Source organism: Budorcas taxicolor, chromosome 11 (assembly GCF_023091745.1).
Source record: "Budorcas taxicolor isolate Tak-1 chromosome 11, Takin1.1, whole genome shotgun sequence".
NCBI lineage: Eukaryota > Metazoa > Chordata > Mammalia > Artiodactyla > Bovidae > Budorcas > Budorcas taxicolor.
In genome coordinates this window covers 104868263-104888056 of record NC_068920.1, presented here as the reverse complement: position 1 = coordinate 104888056, position 19794 = coordinate 104868263, and positions in this window count along the sequence as shown.

Here is a 19794-nt window from a genome sequence, read left to right as displayed (position 1 = left end):
CAACCTCTCTCCCCTAACCCTCCCCAGCTCCCTATGAGCCTCAAGCTTTCCAACTGCTTTCAGTGCCATGTATTCTGAAATGATCATGTGGGCTAATCAAGCCTCAAGCAGGCCTTGGGGGAAGGCTGGGAGAAAACAGGGTAATAAATCACACGTTTTTGACACCATAGAGTTGAGAGAAATGACTAAAGCATGTTTGTAATTTATTTTCTCCTTGAAAAAAAAAAAAGAGTTATTTCTGGCAGTGTGAACATCAGATTTCTGAAAATAAATTACTGGCTTATTTGTCACTGAAGTTGTGGACGCATCAACATCCATAGGAAATTCAAGTCTTCTGGGCACAGCGCCTTGGATGACAGAAGTCAGAGCAAAGATGGATCGCCCTGTTCTGGGCTTTGTGGCTTCACAGATCCAGAGGGAGACAGTGCCGGTGAAGTCACTTTAGGCTTCTCAGTTCTAATTCCTTCTTATGGGAGTCTGTGTGTCCAGAGGGTATCTGTGGCCCTGTGCTGACCAGTGGTCAGAAGTCTCAGTCAGTTTCACATAAATTTCTCTCCTTGCCTTTTGTCCTTTTATAGTTCTTTCTTGTTCATTTGCTAAGTCATGTCTGAGTCTGCGACCCCATGGACTGCAGCACACCAGGGTTACCTGTCCTTCATCATTTCCTGGAGTTTGCTCAAACTCATGTCCATTGAATCAGTGATGCCATCCAACCATCTCATCTCATCCTCTGAGACCCCTTTCTCCTCTTGCCTTCAATCTTTCCCAGCATCAAGGTCTTTTCCAATGAATCAGCTCTTCACATCAGGTGGCCAAAGTATTGGAGCTTCAGCTTCAGCATCAGTCCTTCAATGAGTATTCAGGATTGATTTCCTTTAAGATTGACTGGTTTGATTTCCTTGCTGTCCAAGGGACTCTCAAGAGTCTTCTCTAACACCACAATTCAAAAGCATCAATTCTTGGGTGTTCAGCCTCCTTTATGGTCCAACTCTCACATCCATATGTAACTGCTGGAAAAACCATAGCTTTGACCTATATGGACCTGTGATTTTCTGATACACTCAGTCAGGTGGAGATTTGTGTGGGGTTGGGTAGTCACACAAGACAGACAAACAAGCCAAACCCCACCCCATCTTCCTGAAAGCCCAGCTGCTAGAACCTTCTCCAGCAGGTGGCTGCAGATAATCAACCCAATGTCAGCATCTCCTTTTTGTGAGTCTGACCATAAAAGTTAAGTGAGGAGAAACAGGACCTATGTCTCCTGGAGATCCTACACCCCTACTCCCCACCACATGCCTCTAAAGAAGTGCTTAAGTGGGGCCTAGAGTGGCTGGAGTCGAGGCACTAGGCTGTCGGGCTGGGATGGGGAAGTGTCACTGGTTTAAGCTCTTTAGCATCTGCCCAGATGTGCTGCCGCTTTTGGCAAGTCCCCAGCCTGGAAATAGATAGGACAGTATTTTTGGAAACCTGCTCCAAATCTGAAAGCACTCACTGTGATGAGAGAGCCAGATGGCAGAAGCTCAGTCACCTGCCTCTGTGGGCCCTCCCCACGGCAGCACCCCCACCCCAGGTGTATGCGAGCCAGGATTGCAGATTCAGGCTCTATGTCGTCTCCCAGCCTCCCCATCCCATGCCTCTCTCACCTCCCCTGCCCTCCTACGGCAAAGCTAGACTTGGCTCAAGGGATTTGTTCAAATGCTCAAGCAAAACTAGGATTCATTTTAATGGAAGGAAAGGGCAGTGGAGCTGAAGCAGCTTCACCTGTGGCAGGTGCTTGCTTCCTGGGCCAGGAGCATCATGCCTGTGGTTCACCGCAGCTCAGCCCCGTCTCACCAGCATCCACTGGAAGGTCCTCCCTCATTAACACCATGTGACCTTGTATTTTCCTTTGCTGGCTCTGTGTAGGTGAGGTCACCAGCCTGCTCCCAGAGCCTTGGTCCACATAGCATCTTTTACCTATGCTCTGAGAGGAAGAAATCGGAGCCACCCATGAGGGTCAGAATGTCCATAACTTTCCCCCACATTGAACAGTTACAGCAAGACTACCTTTGAAAGATTTTATTAATGATTGAGATGATGTTACAAAAGTGGCCTATAATTACCTGTATCTAAAAAATCCTATTGAAGAACAGAGGAGGAAATTAACCCAGTTTGCAGTTAAGGAGTCAATACATTTCATTATCTCAAAAGCTTAAGGCTTGAGGAAGCTATATTCAATATCCTACGATAAATCATCATGGAAAAGAATAAATAATATATATATATAGTCCACTGAAGTGATATCTATCTATCTATCTATATATTTATATCTCTCTATATATATGAAAGTGAGTGTGAAAGTATTAGTCACTCAGTTGTGTCTGATTCTTTGCGACCCCAGGATCCTCTGTCCATGGGAGTTTCCAGGCAAGAATACTGGAGTGGGTTGCCATTTCCTTCTCCAGGGCATCCTCCCAACCCAGGGATCGAACCTATGTCTCCTGCATTAGCAGGTGGATTCTTTACCACTGCACCCCCTGGGAAGCCTGCCTAACCACAACAGAAAGTCTTTTCAAATGGAAAAAAGCCCTCCCAATCTCACACATGCACTGTTTCTACCTTTGTGTTGGCATTTTTCAGGTGCATACTGTTTTTGACATTGTCACTATCACTGTGAACATGATTTTTAGATTTAATTTCTTAAATCTACACAGCCTTCTCGGAGAACTGCCGGAGGGAGGAATTTGGACCACTTGCAGAAGGGTGGGAGTGGGTAAGGAGAACAGGTGCAGCAGGATGTAGGTAGGGGTGATGGGAGCAGAGGGCGTCCTGGGAGCTTGGAGGAAGTCTGTGAGAGCTCCTGCTGAATCTCCTAGGGGCCTGTGTTTCAGGACGGCAGCTTCAACGCATCTGGAGGGGGCTCTGTCTTCAGAGACTCTTCACTTGGAGTTGAGTCAGAGGTCTATCCAGGGGGATGAGGAGATCCACCTGGGGGGACACTCGGGGTACAACAGGCCTCCTGAGGGTCACCCTTTACTTCAAGAGCCTGACACTGTAACAAAACCATTGCATACCCAGTCCTGAAGTGTGCTAGGCAGGCTCCTGGGCTCTGACAGCCTACTGCCTCAATTTTCACCTATCACTGGATGTCGCTTGGAAAAAAGAAAGATGAATGATAATTAAAAGGGCAGGAAAAGCCCTCAGATCCTTTAATAACTGTGGTGTGCAATATTCCAGGGGAAAGAGAGCAGGTCTTCTCCATTGTTTCAGCCTATTTAAGGCCTTTCCCTGGGTTATAGATCAGCACCCACACACATACTCACACACAGAGCTACACAGGGGTCTTGCTTAATAAGGAAAAGGAGATAAACTTTCCATACAACTTTCCTGCTCTAACTGGGTCAGTTCTTGTTACACCTCATAACTCTAATATGATGGTGCTCTTAAGATTGTCATTTTATAAATGTAGAGTTTAAACTCTCTGTCTCTCAATTTAAAATTCTGTGTGTCTCTCCCTCCCTCTCCCGCACCCTCCCCATTGACTAAAAATTATTTACAACATAGACTTTACTTTCTTGGGCTCCAAAATCAATGCATATGGTGACAGCAGCCATAAAATTAAAAGACGCTTGCTCCTTGGAAGAAAAGCTGTGACAAAGTTAGTGTATTAAAAAGCAGAGACATCACTTTACTGACAAAGGTCCATATAGCCAAAGCTATGGTTTTTCCAGTAGTCATGTACGGATGTGAGAGTTGGACCATGAAAGAGGCTGAGCGCTGAAAAATTGATGCTTTCAAACTGTGGTGTTGGAGAAGACTCTTGAGAGTCCCTTGGATTGCAAGGAGATCAAATTAGTCAATTCTAAAGGAAATCAATCCTGAATATTCATTGGTAGGACTGATGCTGAAGCTGAAGCTCCAATACTTTGGCCACCTGATACAAAGAGCTGGCTCATTAGAAAAGACCCTGATACTGGGAAAGATTGAAGGTAGGAGGAAAAGGGAATGACAGAGGACGAGATGGTTGAATGGCATCATCAACTCAATGGACATGAGCTTGAGCAAGCTCCAGAAGATAGTGAAGGACAGGGAAGCCTGGTATACTGCAGTCCATGGGATCACAAAGAGTCTGACATGACTGAGTGACTGAACAACAACATGAACAGGCCCAGGTGCAGGCCTGCTATGCACCCAAACAGCAAGGATTGTTGTTGCTGTTGAGTTGTTCAGTCACGTGTGACTCTTTTTGATCCCATGGACTGTAGCCCACCAGGCTCCTCTGTTCATGGGATTCTCCAGGCCATTTCCTCCTCCAGGTGATCTTCCCAACCCAGGGATCAAACCCGTGTCTCCTGCATTGCAGGCAGATTTTTTACCACTGAGCCACCTGGGAAGCCCAATGACAAGGATAGCGTTTTTCAAATGTGCATTTCCAGCAGCTCCTGCACTAAGCAGTAACCACCCTCTGTATTATTATAATTGCCATTGACTGGATTTGACACACTTACATGTCTGCATTGCACAGAAGTCAGCCCATAAATCATGCTGTGTATGACAGGATATAAAAGAAGTGATGGGTTTGCATTATCTGCTGGGAGGCATTATAGAAAGGAGCTTAATTAGAACCTGGGAGTGATGGGGAGAAGACACATGTATTTGGTTACTTTATTGTTGGACCCAATTTCCTTACCATATGTGGAAGCACCCAGGCAAGATGCTTTCAAACTGCCAGAAGCCCCATGATTGACGCACATGTTGGGCCAGGAGGCGAGGACAATGGGGCGTCGGCTGTGCCTTTGCGGGGTGACTGTCAGGTGATTGGTGTAAATCACGTTTATGTGCCATCAGAGCTAGAGAGGGTGGGCAGGCCTCCATGCTGTGACCTGACAAGGCAGTACGTGGGTTTTGTGAAAATTCAAGGCAAGACTGTTGACTCTTGACACTCATTCTCTACCAAAGAAAACAAGATAAAAATGCATTGATCCCTCTTGGAAAGGAATTTGCTTCAATAAAAGAGAAAGAAGGAATAACAGGTATTCATTGTAGAAATACTTTCAGAAATGCAGACTGACGTAAATATGATTTCCCTATAGTACCATCAGCTCCCCAGGAGTGCAGTGTAAAGAATCCACTGGTTATGCAAGAGATGCGAGTTCGATCCCTGTGTCTGAGTTGGGAAAATCAGAGGAGGAAATGGCAACCCCCTCCAGTATTCTTGCCTGGAAATCCCATGGACAGAGTAGCCTAGTGGGCTACAGTCCATGGGGTCACACACAACTGAGTGAGTGAGCGCACACACACGTAGTATCATCAAGGAAAATACACAAATCTTTGTAAGCCTACCATCCACCATTCAGTCTTCACCTCCTCCTTCCCATCCTCTGAGACCTCCCAGAAACTTAAAAATGTTATTTTTTCAGTTGACAAAGTAAGTACTTTGACCGAAGACTTACCCTGCACAGCGGCAATCTAACATTTACTATCACCGATCGAATTACCCAATAAAATGTAAACTCTGGAATACCAAACTGAAAAAGTCCTATAAAAAGTATACCAGATGTCATTTTCCTGTCCTGCCTCCTGAAAGAAGGGGAAGCAGGCATTTTCCTAAGTTGTGCCATGGTTCTTCAGTGTCCTGGGCTGTATTTGCAGGACTTCTGTGTACATACAGGGCCTGGGTATACATGCATCACCCATGAATAGCAAACACAGATTTGAGTCTTTACTTAAAAAAAGAACAGTTTGAGGATTTATGAACTGAAGTTTCAATTAGAAAAATTTATGGCCAAGTATCTGTTTTCTTATAACCATTAGTAATTAAGGACTTTTGTTCTGCAAATGTGTTTGGATTTCAAAAGTCTTACGTTTCATATTGGCAAGCTGGGCTCAGCAAGTCTACTTTGATTGAAAACTAAGTGTTTTAATAGCATATGCTTTTACAATAATAAGAGATTAAGCTTGGAAATGGAGACCAAAAAAACCTCTATCAGTTCAAACATGTATTTATTTGGCTTTCCTTGTTATACATAAGAAACAGTACAGTACTGAGAGATTCTGTGAACAGGTGGGTAATACTCCTGCGTGAGTGGGTGGAGCTTTTGAGAATTCAATGAGATGACCCAGGGCCCTGGGTCTAGGAGGGTGGGGTTGAGCCAGGAGGCTGTGTTCATGTCACCCAGGGCTATGTGGGTGGCCAGAGCACTTGCTTTTTGCCAGAGCATTACAGGATTTTTGGTGGGGAAGGGACCTGGTCAGATGAGGCTGGATTCTTTGTGGTGCTGAGAATAGGGTGGAAGGAAGAACAGGGGCACAGTGTGGGGACCACACTGTAGAGTGGAGCAGGGGAGGTGTGAGTCTGAGAGGCAGCTCCACTGAGGGCTGACTAGACTGCTGAGGGGCGGGACAGGGCCAGTCACTCCACTGTGTGGGGCCTGGTACCCACCACAAAGGAGGCACCGTTAAAATGGCATCATGTTAGGGGAAGCCACAGTGAATCTCAAATTCAGTGTAATCACGTTGAGAGTCAGAAGTGCCGTGGTGGTTTAGTCACTCAGTCGTGTCCGACTCTGTGTGACCCCATGAACTGTAGCCTGCCAGGCTCCTTTGTCCATGGAATTCTCCAGGCAAGAATACTGGAGTGGGTAGCCGTTTTTCTCCAGGGGATCTTTCCCACCCAGAGATCAAACCAGGTCTCCTTCATTGCAGGCAGATTCTTTACCATCTGAACCACCAGGGAAGCCTATATGTATTTATAATATTGTATATGTATTAATATAAATATAGCATATGTTATATACATATATAAATTGTGTTAGTATATGGTGGCTCGTAGTATGTATATATATATACTAACACATAAATAACATGGTTTTTACAGAATAGGTTTTTGAGATAGGTTTTGCTGATTTTGAGGCATTTTTACCCTGTTTGCTTTTTGTGTTTGAAATATAGAGATGTGAAATATCGGTCAAGTTAATTGACATGGAATTGTGGTGATGAGTGTATATCTATGTTCATTTTAACATATTGCTCCTGAGAAGTGCATTTTGATTTGCATCTCCTTCCATTTTCAGAAGCTTGACTGCTTGTCTGGGAGCTGGTTTCTCATGTTTTCCTCCCCATCTTCAGTTATGCGGGGATTTTCATCTTGTATTGGCCCTTGGGATGAACGTTGGGTGCTTGCTCTGTATCTCTTGTCGAGTGGGGTCTGCCTGACAATTAGTCAGAGCACAGTGATCTGTTTATGGTCTGTGGCAGGTAATCGCCTGTGCGCCAGCTTAGGGTAGGGAGGAACAGTTCTGTCCTGTGTCTCTCTGTCTCCTCTCTTTCGCTGCTCGGCTCACCGAGGCAACTTCTCAGCCTCGTCCTTAGTTTGCTGAAATGTACACCAGAGGTTTCATTTTGTTTTGGTCTGTGTTGTTGCCCAAACTCACAACACTGCTCTCATTGTAGGATGCCAGGGATCAGTGATGTTGGAGATTCAGTGTAAGATAGAAGGGAAGAGCACAGGCTCTGGGATCAGACAGCCCGACTCTTCCACTTGTTAACTGCATACCCTGAGCAGGGGCCCCACTCAGCTGGCAGAAGCAGCACGTGTGTGCATGGGCACTGACAGTCCTACAAATACAGGTTTGTGACCTTGTCCCAGACATGAGATACTAAAGTAAGCACTGCCTGCTCCTGCAAGACAATAAATGCCTAGATCTTCATGGATTGGCCTAGCAGAGTTTATTTCTCACTCACGAGAAGTTTCAGTGCTAATATGCAATATTTGCTTTTCTTTTTCTGATTTATTTCACTTTGTGTCATAGATTCTAGGTCCGTTCACATCTCTATAAATGATCCAATTTTGCTCCTTTTTATGACCGAGTAATATTCCATTGTGTGTATGGATCTTCCTCATCCATTCCTCTGTTGATGGACATTTGTGCTGTTTCCATGTTCTGGCTAATGCAAATAGCCGTGATGAACACTGGGGCGCAAGTGCCATTTTGATTCATGTTTTTCTCTGGTATATGTCCGGTAGTGGGATTGCTGGGTCATATGGTAGCTCTATTTTTAGTTTTTTAAGAATACTCCATACTGTTCTCCATAATGGCTGCGTCAATTTATGTTCCTACCAACAGTGCAGGAGGGCTCCGTTTTCTCCACACCCTCTTCAGCATTTAAGGTTTGTAAATTTTTTGATGATGGCCATTCTGAGTGGTGTAAGGATATTCACCTTGGTGATTGTCTTTTTCTAAATTTAAAAATTTTTTATTTTTATTAAAAATATTTTTTTTACTGTGGTCAACAGGCTTCTCTCTTTCTATCATGCATTACTAAGTTCTAAGTCTTAGAGTTCGTCTCTTCACATCTCTAAGTTCATCTACTGCACCTTCAAGATGTGCCCTGGTCCAGTTACAACTCGTCTTCATAACTAAAGCCAGAGTCTAGTCACCATTCATAGCTCTTCTGGCTTCCACTGAGCGCCCTGACAGAGAGTGTTTGTACAGCAGCCAGAGGAGCTTTTAAAAGACTCTTGATCCCCTGTTTAAAACCCTTTAGTGATTTTCTGTAACATTCAGATAAAATCCAAGGTTCTCACTTGTGGAATAGCTGAGTTGTCATTGTCCATGTGAACAATGATTGCTGCTGCTACGATGCTACCTAGGAGTTTCGTGGGTGCTTCTTCCCAAGTGGAGTCCTCCTCTTGGAGCTCCTCATAGCCCTTCATCCCTGCATCTCATTCAGATGTGTATTCAAAATGTGAGCTACTCACATAGCTTTCCTGCAACTTCTGTCTAAAGAACTTGCCCTCGGCGGACCTCTGTGCCCTCATGGATGGAGCTGCTCAGTCCACCAGGCCCCTAGTCTTACCCCAAATCCTGAGTTAGAATAGAACTGTGGGGCTTCAGTTAATTTCAGTCTCTCAGTCCTGTCCGAATCTTTGAGACCTCATGGACTGCAGCATACCAGGCTTCCCTGTCCATCACCAACTCCCAGAGCTTGCTCAAACTCATATCCATTGACTTGGTGATGCCATCCAACAATCTCATCCTCTGTTGTCCCCTTCTCCTCCCGCCTTCAATCTTTCCTAGCATCAGGGTCTTTTCCAATGAATTAGTTCTTCACATCAGGTGGCCAATGTATTAGAGCTTCAGCTTCAACATCAGTCCTTCCACTGAATATTCAGGACTGATTTTCTTTAAGATTGATTGATTTGGTCTCCTTGCTGTCCAAGGGATTCTCAAGAATCTTCAACACAGTTCAAATGATCAATTCTTTGGCACTCAGCTTTCTTTATAGTCCAACTCTCACATCCATACAAGACTACTGGAAAATCTATAGCTTTGACTAGCTGAACCTTTGTAGGCAAAGTAATGTCTCTGTTTTTTAATATGCTGTCAAGATTTGTCATAGCTTTACTTCTAAGGAGCAAGCGTCTTTTAATTTCATGGCTGGGTCACCATCCTCAGTGATTTTGGAGCCCAGGAAAATGAACTCTCATTGTATTCATTGTTTTCCATCTATTTGTCATGAAGTGATGGGACTGGATGCCATGAACTCATTTCTGAATGTTGAGTTTTAAGCCAGCTTTTTCACTATCCTCTTTCACTTTCATCAAGAAGCTTTTTAGTTCATCTTTGCTTTCTACCACAAGGGTGGTATCATCTGCATATCTGAGGTTATTGATATTTCTCCCAGCAATCTTGATTCCAGCTTGTGCTTCATCCAGCTTAGCATTTCACATGATATACTCTGCATATAAGTTAAGTAAGCCAGGTGACAATATACAGCCTTGATGTACTCCTTTCCCATTTTGGAACCAGTCCATTGTTCAATGTTAAGTTCCAACTGTTTCTTCTTGACTTGCATACAAATTTGTTAGGAAGCAGGTAAGGTGGTCTGGCATTCCCATCTCTTGAAGAATGTACCACAGTTTGTTATGATCCACAGAGTCAAAGGCTTTGGCATAGTCAGTGAAGCAGAAGTATAATTTTTCTGGAATTCTCTTGCTTTTTCTATGATCCAATGGATGTTGATAATTTAATCTCTGATTTCTCTGCTTTTTCTAAATCCATCTTGAACATCTGAAAGTTCTTGGTTCACGTACTGTTGAAGCCTAGCTTGGAGAATTTTGAGCATTGCTTTGTTAGTGTGTGAGTGTCTGAGATGAGGGCCATTGTGCGGTAGTTTGAACATGCTTTGGCATTGCCTTTCTTTGCGATTGCAATGAAAACAGACCTTTTCCAGTCCTGTGGCCATTAATGAGTTTTCCAAATTTGCTAGCATATTGCGTGCAGCACTTTCACAGCATCATCTTTTAGGATTTGAAATAGCTCAACTGGAATTTCATCTTCTCCACTAGCTTTGTTTGTAGTGATGCTTCGTAAGGCCCACTTGACTTCACACTCCAGGATGTCTGACTCTAGATGAGTGATCACACCATCGTGGTTATTTGGGTCATGAAGATCTTTTTTTGTACAGTTCTTCTATGTATTCTTGCTACCTCTTAATATCTTCTGCCTCTGTTAGGTCCATACCATTTCTGTCCTTTATTGTGCCCATCTTTGCATGAAATGTTCCCTTGGTATCCCTAATTTTCTTGAAGAGATCTCTAGTCTTTCCCATTCTACTGTTTTCCTCTATTTCTTTGCACTGATCACTGAGGAAGGCTTTCTTATCTCTCCTTGCTATTCTTTGGAACTCTACATTCAGATGGTTGTATTTTTCCTCTTCTCCTTTGTCTTTAGCTTCTCTTCTTTTCTCAGCAATTTGTAAGGCCTCCTCAGACAACCATTTTGCCTTTTTGCATTTCTTTTTCTTGGGGATGATCTTGATCTTTGCCTCATGTACAATTTCATGAACCTCTGTCTGTAGTTCTTCAGGCACTCTGCATGTCAGATCTAATCCCTCAAATCTATTTGTCACTTCCACTGTATAAACATAAGGGATTTGATTTAGGTCATACCTGAATGGTCTAGCGGTTTTCCCTACTTTCTTCAGTTTAAATCTGAATTTGGCAATAAGGAGTTCATGATTTGAGCCACAGGCAGCCCCTGGTCTTGTTTTTGCTGACTGTATAGAGCTTCTCCATCTCTGGCTGCAAAGAATATAATCAATCTGATTTTGGTATTGACCATCCAATGATGTCCATGTATAGCATCATCTCTTATGTTTTTGGAAGAGGGTGTTTGCTATGACCAGTGTGTTCTCTTGGCACAACTTTGTTGGCCTTTGCCCTGATTCATTTTGTACTCCAAGGCCAAGCTTGCCTTTACTCCAGATGTCTCTTGACTTCCTACTTTTGCATTCCAGTCCCCTATGATGAAAATGACATCTTTTTTGGCTGTTAGTTCTAGAAGGTCTTGTAGGTCTTCATAGAACCGTTCAACTTCAGCTTCTTCAGCATTAGTCATTGGGGCATAGACTTGGATTACTGTGATATTGAATGGTTTGCCTTGGCAACGAACAGCGATCATTCTGTCATTTTTTAGATTGCTTCCAAGTACTGCATTTTGTACTCTTTTGTTGACCATGATGGCTACTCCATTTCTTCTAAGGGATTCTTGCCCACAGTAGTAGATATAATGGTCATCTGAATTAAATGTGCCCATCCCAGTCCAGTTTATTTCACTGATTCCTAAAATGTCAATGTTCATTCTTGCCATCTCCTGTTTGGTCACTTCCAATTTGCCTGGATTCATGGACCTAACATTCCAGGTTCCTATGCAATATCTTTTTTATGCCATCAGACTTTACTTCCATCACCAGTCACATCCGCAACTGGGCATTGTCTTTGCTTTGGCTCCTTCTCTTCATTCTTTCTGGAGTTATTTTTCCCTCTTCTCCAGTAGCACACTGGGCACCTACCAGCCTGAGGCGTCCATCTCTCAGTGCCATATCTTTTTGCCTGTTCATACTCTGCACTGTTACCCGTCAGTCTTCGGTGGCTCTGCATGGCATGGCTTGTAGTTTCATTGAGTTAGACAAGGCTGTGATCCATGGGATCAGTTTGGTTAGTTTTCTGTGATTGTGGTTTTCACTCTGTCTGCCCTCTGATGAATAAAAATAAGAGGCTTGTGTAAACTTCCTGATGGGAGAGACTGACTGTGGGGGTACTGGGTCTTGTTCTGATGGGCAGGGCTGTGGGCTTGCTGGGAACTAAGGTGGTTTTTGTTACAGGAAGTGGATCCCTTCCAGGTCCTGAAAGCAGGCTCTTGTCTATCACTTGGAAATGAATTGTCTGAGGAGACACACGTGCTGACAAAGCAAGAGATTCTATTGGGACGGGGCACCCAGTTGAAAGCAGCAGGGTAAGGGAACCTAGGAGAACTGCTCTGTCACGTGGCTTGCTGTCTCAGGTTTTATGGTGATGGGATAAGTTTCTGGGTTGTCTGCAACCAATCACTCTGACTCAGGGTCCTTCCTAGTGGTACACACATTGCTCAGCTAAGATGGATGTCATCTGGGAGATGGTTGGACACGTGGTGGCACCTTTTGACCTTTCCAGAACTCTTCTGGGTTCATGGTGGCTTATTAGTTCCGTGTTCCTTACCAGGACCTCCTGTCATAAAACAACTCATGAAATAGTTACTATGGTGCCTGGCCAGGATGGGTGTTTTCAGTTGGTGTGCTTCCCCTAACAGATGTGACGTGGAACACAGCAACAGCTGTTGGCAAACCAACACTCCCCCTTCCTGTGTGTATTCTAACAGATGCCTTGAATGAATGTTCTACCAATAGTTAACGTGGAGAGGTTTTCTTATTTCAATTCTCCAGGAGACTCTCCACAGACTAAGTGCTGATCAGCTTGTCACAATGTGACATTTTGGTTTTATTGGTATTTACCATGATTACCAAGTTGACTTTTTCCAAGTATAGTCTTTGATTACTTCCTTCCTCAGCATGTAAGCACATACCTAAAACAGTAACTGAAATTCATAGACTGTAAAACAGCAGGATGGGCAGAATGGCTTGGGCAAGACCCACCTCTGAAGCGAGTCCCCATTACACCCTGAATTTTGAGAAGTCTTCCTGGCTGAGGGGGCAGGATTTTGAGGGAGAGGTCCCTGAGTCATAGGCTGAGTCACTGTGTATGCACAGTGGTGGGTATGGGATTAAGAGCTAAGACTGAATATATTTACTGATCCTGCCCTGAAGAGATGTAAAAAAAAAAAAACAGTGCTTTTAAGGCAGCTCAGGAAGTCTGCAATCAGGAATCTCAGCAAATGCAATTCCTATTAGGGCACAGGTGCTGTGAACAATGGACCTTGTTGCTGTTCAGACGCTAAGTCATGTCCAACTGTTTGCAACACCATGGACTGCAGCACACCAGGCTCCCCTGTCCTTCACTGTCTCCTAAAGTTTGCTCACACTTATGCCCATTGAGTTGGTGATGCCACACATCTCATCTCTGCAGCCCCCTTCTCCATTTGCCTTTAAACTTTCCCAGCATCAAGATCTTAGCCAGCAATCAAAGCAATCTCTGAATAATTTTAAAACTATGTAACTCCAGCCTTATATATATAGAGAGAGATTGCTCAGAGTTCAGGTAGCTTACAGGATAGATAGAAAAGCTGAAGAATTAGGTGTCATTTCACTAACTAGGACAGATCAGGGACAGGGGAGAATTAATGGATCACCTTACCAGGTGCCACTTTTGGACTGAATGCATCACTTGGCTCATTTCAAAATTCCAGTTCTAAGCAGAAGCATCTGACTGTGCTAATTTGAGTCACATGCCTCCCATAAAGCAAGGTCATCTTGACAATGTCATGCAAGAGAGGAGAGGGCCACGTGTACAGTTGTGTATGTTGCACACTGCACAGCTCAGGGTTTCCCCACTTTCCTCTGCTGAAAGGGCTGATTCCCCAAATCAGAATAAATCCTGAGAGATACCAGGGTCATCACTTGTCAGAAAAGTTGTAGAGGGTAGTGGCTTATATTGGAAGCCTTTCAACTCTGACACAGTCTTCTCAGAGTTAGGTTCTGTGGTCTTCTGTGTGTGCTGATCATGGCATGAGTTACAATCACAAAAAACAAGCAAAGTACAAAAAATGTTTTTCAGTTCCTGCCAATGGATTTGATCCTTGACATTCAAAGGAAAGTTTGTTCCTTCGGACAAATGGGAACAGACACATTGAAACACATTAAGTTATTTAAAACTCTCTTCTTCAATTAAATTCTCATCTAAAGATCAAATGACTTTATTATATAATATTTTGCAAGGACTTGTCTTTTAGAGCACTTGCAGATTAGTTAGTGATTCTGTGGGTGTCTATTTCTTATCAATATGTTTAGATATTTTTCTCCTTCAGAAGAGTCTGCCTCTGAAAGAAGCATCTGCGGTGTTTTTAATGATCCTGGGACACTACTCTCCATAAGCTGACATAGGCAGAGCTCATGCAATGCTTATAAAACATCCCAGGGTTCATTTTTAAGAACTTTGCCTAGTTATACAGATAAAGGAATTGTCAGGGAGCCAAAGTTTTGTCTCGAGACAAGCAAGATTTAAGCAAATTCACAGATCAAAGAGAGGACGAAGAAAGAAAACTGGCTGAGGTTCTGCTTAGAACTACCCACCTCTGAATAACACCAACTTCCTCCCTTAGAAACCACTGGCTTTCCGTGAAAGGATTTAAAAGAGATAATTAAAACTAAGTAGGCACTCTGGATTGCTGCACAGTATGGTTTTCCCTTGGTCTTAGGTGTAATTCTAACTTTATGATTCTCAAAGACCCTCATCCATGTTGAACTGGGTCCTTTAAAAATTTTTGGAAAAATCTAAAATCTTAAGATCCATCTGTATGTGTGTATGTGCGTATATACACACACAAACCTTGTATGTACAATATACTTATATACATTAGTGTGTGTGTATATAGTTATATATAGAGAGAGACTATTAACAAACAAGAAAAGAAGTGATAATTACAAAATTCAGGACAATGGGGAGTCAGAGATTTGATAGAGAGCAGTACAATATTAGATGCAATGGTTCTTAAGATAAAGGTTTTTTTTTTCAAGTTTTTATTTTATATTGGAGTATAGTCAATTAGCAATATTGTAATAGTTTCAGGTGGACAGCAAAGGGACTCAGCTGTACATATACAAGTTATTTTTAAAATTTAAGATCTATATGAGTAATGTTAGAAATCCATTTAGTGATTTTAATTTATGTAGTTTTGTTATTTAAAAACTTGCTTAATATTGCTTAAATTGCTAATTTGATGGCTATATTATTTTTGAATACTAGCATTGCTTTCTTAATAGCAATGTTGCATCTTCTTACTTGATACAAATTCTATCCTTTTGACAAATGTATAAGGTGTGCCAGTTATTCACATCTGTGGAATTCCTGAAATTCCATGTGACATTATTGGAAGCATCATGATACGGTGGGTGGAAGTGTCCTGAATTAGAATGCTCATGTTGCACTGCAAGATCCTTTTTAGTCATGTTTACAAAGAAGGAGATCCAACCAGTCCATTCTGAAGGAGATCAGCCCTGGGATTTCTTTGGAAGGAATGATGCTAAAGCTGAAACTCCAGTACTTTGGCCACCTCATGTGAAGTGTTGACTCATTGGAAAAGACTTTGATGCTGGGAGGGATTGGGGGCAGGAGAAGAAGGGAACGACCCAGGATGAGATGGCTGGATGGCATCACTGACTCGATGGACACGAGTCTGAGTGAACTCCGGAGTTGGTAATGGACAGGGAGGCCTGGTGTTCTGCGATTCATGGGGTTGCAAAGAGTCGGACACAACTGAGCGACTGAACTGAACTGAAGCATAAAATAAACAAGGCAATATAAGATTGGCCCTGCAAACCCAATGTCATGTGAAATCAGCTTAGTAAAACAAGAATGTGTGTAACAAATATCATGACATGAATGAAATTGATTAAAGTTTAAAAAGATTGTTTGTGACTATAGCTCTAAGCTTCAGTTACCAGAATTTATCCCCTTTCCCTGGAAATTTGCTATGTTTTCATGCATTAGTTTTCCTTTATGGAAAAAGAGCAATATTAGAAGAAAAAGCATCATATTCACCTCGGTAGAAGAACAATAAAAAATTTTTAATTTAGGAAATAAACTTGGTTGTATAGTTTCATAATAAGTGAATAGGACTTCCCTGGTGGTCCGGCTGTTAAGACTCTGAGCTTCCAATGTAGAGGACTTGGGTTTGATCCCTAGTCAGGGAACTAAGAGCCTGTACGGTATGCAGTAACGTGGCAAAAAAAGTGTGTTAATAGGTTAACATTCGTTAATGTCATGTGTTCTCTGTACTGCTGGCACACATATGAGAAATATGTAAATGATGAAAGTCTCATTACAATTTTAGTGTTTGAGAAGAAGACATGTTATTTTGGTATGTATCATATATATTTGAAAGACAGGATCGCTGAAAATTGTGAATGCAGGAATAAATTTATGGTGCTGTGCATGCTTGAGTGCTAAGTTCCTTCAGTCAGTTCCAACTCTTTGCGACTCTACGGACTGTAACCCCCCAGGCTCCTCTGTCCGTGGGATTCTCCAGGCACAAATACTGGAGTGGGTTGCCATTTCCTCCTCCAGGAGATCTTCCCAAACCAGGGATCGAACCCACATCTCTTATGTCTCCTGCATTGGCAGGCGGAATCTTTACCACCAGTGCCATCATTGTTTAAAGGAATATCTTTAGTTACCTTTCACAAAAGAAATATTTACTGCATACCTGCCATGTGCCCATAAATTCTGTGCATTCAAATGTATGCACTCCGAGGGAGAACTTTTAGAAGAAATGCTTTCTTTTTTTTCAACAAGTTTGTGAAGTGAGTGCGAGGAAGGAGCTGGATCTATTGTTACCTTGTCTGCATTCTCAGGGGCTTTTCAAAGAAGGCTTCTCTCTGCCGTGAGTGTGCTTCCAGCGTTCACATCTGCATTTTCTGGATTCTAACAAGGCCCTTGAATGCAAATCAGTGTGAATCACTCTAATGTTTACAGAAGTCCTGGAAGTGCTGGACTTGTTTAGACTCTGGAAGGTTGCTCTCCAACATTTCCTCAGGAATTTTCATGCAAAATTTTGACTCTTGGCATTTTCACTGTGAATATTCACATTAGTGTGTACGCCTTCCCCATCTCATGAATCTAATCAGCATGATTGATCCACATGACTACACTGAAATTTTATCTCCAGGATCGGAAAATAAATAACTTGCCATTGTTAACAATAATGACCAGTTTTTAGTGAGGATTTATTATGTTCAGGGGCTTTCCAGGTGGCACTGTGCAGGTTCGGTCCCTGGGTTGGGAAGATACCCTGGAGAAGGAAATGGTAACCCACTCTAGTATTCTTCCCTGGAGAATCCCATGGGCAGAGGAGTCTGGTGGGCTTCAGTCCATGGGATCGCAGAGTCAGACACCACCGAGCGACTGAGCACCACCACTTTGTGTGCCAGACACTGCTCTGAGATGTACGTAAATTCATTTATTCAACCGTTTCAAGCAGATCATCATCAAAATATTCTTTCTGACCTAAGATATTTGACACAAAAGATAAAAATAGACCCCACAGACAGTTAAAGGAAAAATCGTAAAAGACACCAACTGAAAACTTTTCAAGTGACATGAGTTGAAAATTCACAGAAGAAAAGCAATATGGAATGGTTAATAAACACAAAAGCAGATCTTTCATAAATAATTAAAGGAATTCAAATTTCTATAACCACGAGTTACCATTTTTCTATCATAAAATGAGCACAATTAGAAAATCATTAACAGTACTGATAAAGGTACAGTTGACCCAAACACCAATGGTAGAGATGTAATTGTTTCAACAATATGTATACTGATATTTTGCTTTTAGCTGTTAAGCATTTAATTATACCCAAAGAATTTATTTTAAAGTGACCTTGGTATTTAATAGAGGAAATATTAAAATCTTTGGAAATAGTATGAACCATATAGTAACTGGTTTTCCAAATTGAAAGAAGTCTAGATCCTTTGAACCATATGTGTAAATAAACACATGGTGGATCAAGATTTTAATTATTTTTAAAAATCTTTGAAGTTAGTAAGATGAAAGACAGGGAAATACTTCAATGATACACACAATACAAATTATAAAGGTAAAAATTGATACTTTGACTATAAATTTTTGAAAACCTGTATAACAAAAAGCAGCACATGTAAAATTTGAAAGATAGACTGGAAAAAGCTATATCAGTCAAAGAACTGATCTATATTTAGAGCTATAAATAATTCATATACAGCTATTGATAGACACATCATTGTAGGAAAAATAGAAAATTGAAGAAAAATGGTCCCAGGATATAAACAGGAAATTCACAGAGGAAAAAGCTAGAAAGACAAAAATGTGAAAAGATGTTCAACATTAAGAGTAATCAGAAGTTTTCAGAATTTGACAGATTAAGAGAACAAAAGTTAAACAAGAATCCAGGAAATTAAAGCAACACTTTACTCAGACATTTAACATGCTGTATTCTAAGTAGGATATAAATGGTATAACCTCTGGTTTCTTAGTTAAATACTGGACCATCAAGGACTCTTTAATGCAGAACAACCAGTGTACCACAAATGGTCCACAAATGTGCTGAGATACGGTTCCTCTTAGTTATCCAGAAAACCAGGCAGGGCCTAGGCAGTCAGTGCCCCACTCACCCACCAGACAGTCTCACCCATTCATCCAGTGTGCTGTGCAACTGTTACCATTTCTATGTATCCCACTCATAATATATAAAAAATGTCAGGAAGTATCTATTTGATGATTTCCAAAAGGCTGAGATTTTGCATATATTTTCTTGCCATAGAAACCAAAATCAACAGTAAACCTGTGTTAAAAATTTTTTAAATACCTTCCTTAAAAACAAAAGCAAACAAACAAAAAATCAATGATAATAACAAAACTTAACTTCTTGGGAATTCAGTAATATCCTTCCAAATAACCCCTATGTCAATGACGTAATAAGAACTGAACAGTCAAAAGACCTAAAGAAGAAATTACTTCATACACATACTCAGGAGACTTCCCTGGTGGTCCAGGGCAGGGAGCATGGGTTGGATCCCTGGTCAGGGAACTAAAATCTCACATGGTGTGTGGTATGGTTAAAAAAATTTTTTTTTAACACTTAGAGAATATAGTCAAAACTAAAATCAGGAAGAAATGCATAGTCTTGGAAGTTTTTATGAAGTAGAAGCCTCCTTGATTATGAAGGGCTTGCTGCTAGTTAATCAATTTTATGACATCACACACCTTCTACAGAAGCAGAATCTGTTTTATATTTTCTGGTAGAGTTGTCTGCAAGAATTTATATTTTGAGATACAAGTTATTTTTATAATAAAAGATATAATAGGTGGGCTGTAATCCTGCCTCTAACCCCAGGAATGCTTAAGAAAAATTTCATCCTCAATCAACCTTTTTGCAGTATCAACTCAAGGAGTATATCTATCCCAGAGAGGTTTCTAAACATGTCACTCCTGGTTGTCAAGATTGTGTGTTTTGTCATCTGTGATTTGCTGTCAGTTGCATGAATTGGGCACTTACCCACCCAAGTGCGACACAACTAGCAAGAAGTTTATACTGATGAACCCCAGGTCTGGCTGTTACCTATGCGGAGAGCATTTGCATTTAAGTCGGTGGTCAGTCAGCGCTCAGTTCTAAGTCGGTGGTCAGTCAGTGCTCAGTTCTTAAGCTCAATATGAATTTGTGTTTGGAGGTTGGAGGTCTTGTCTGGGTGTCTAGTGAAGCTCTAGCTTCTCTCCTAAAGCCAGGAGTAGTTTGTGCTGGTACTCTTAACACTGTACTGTCCAGAGACTTTAAAATCTTCCT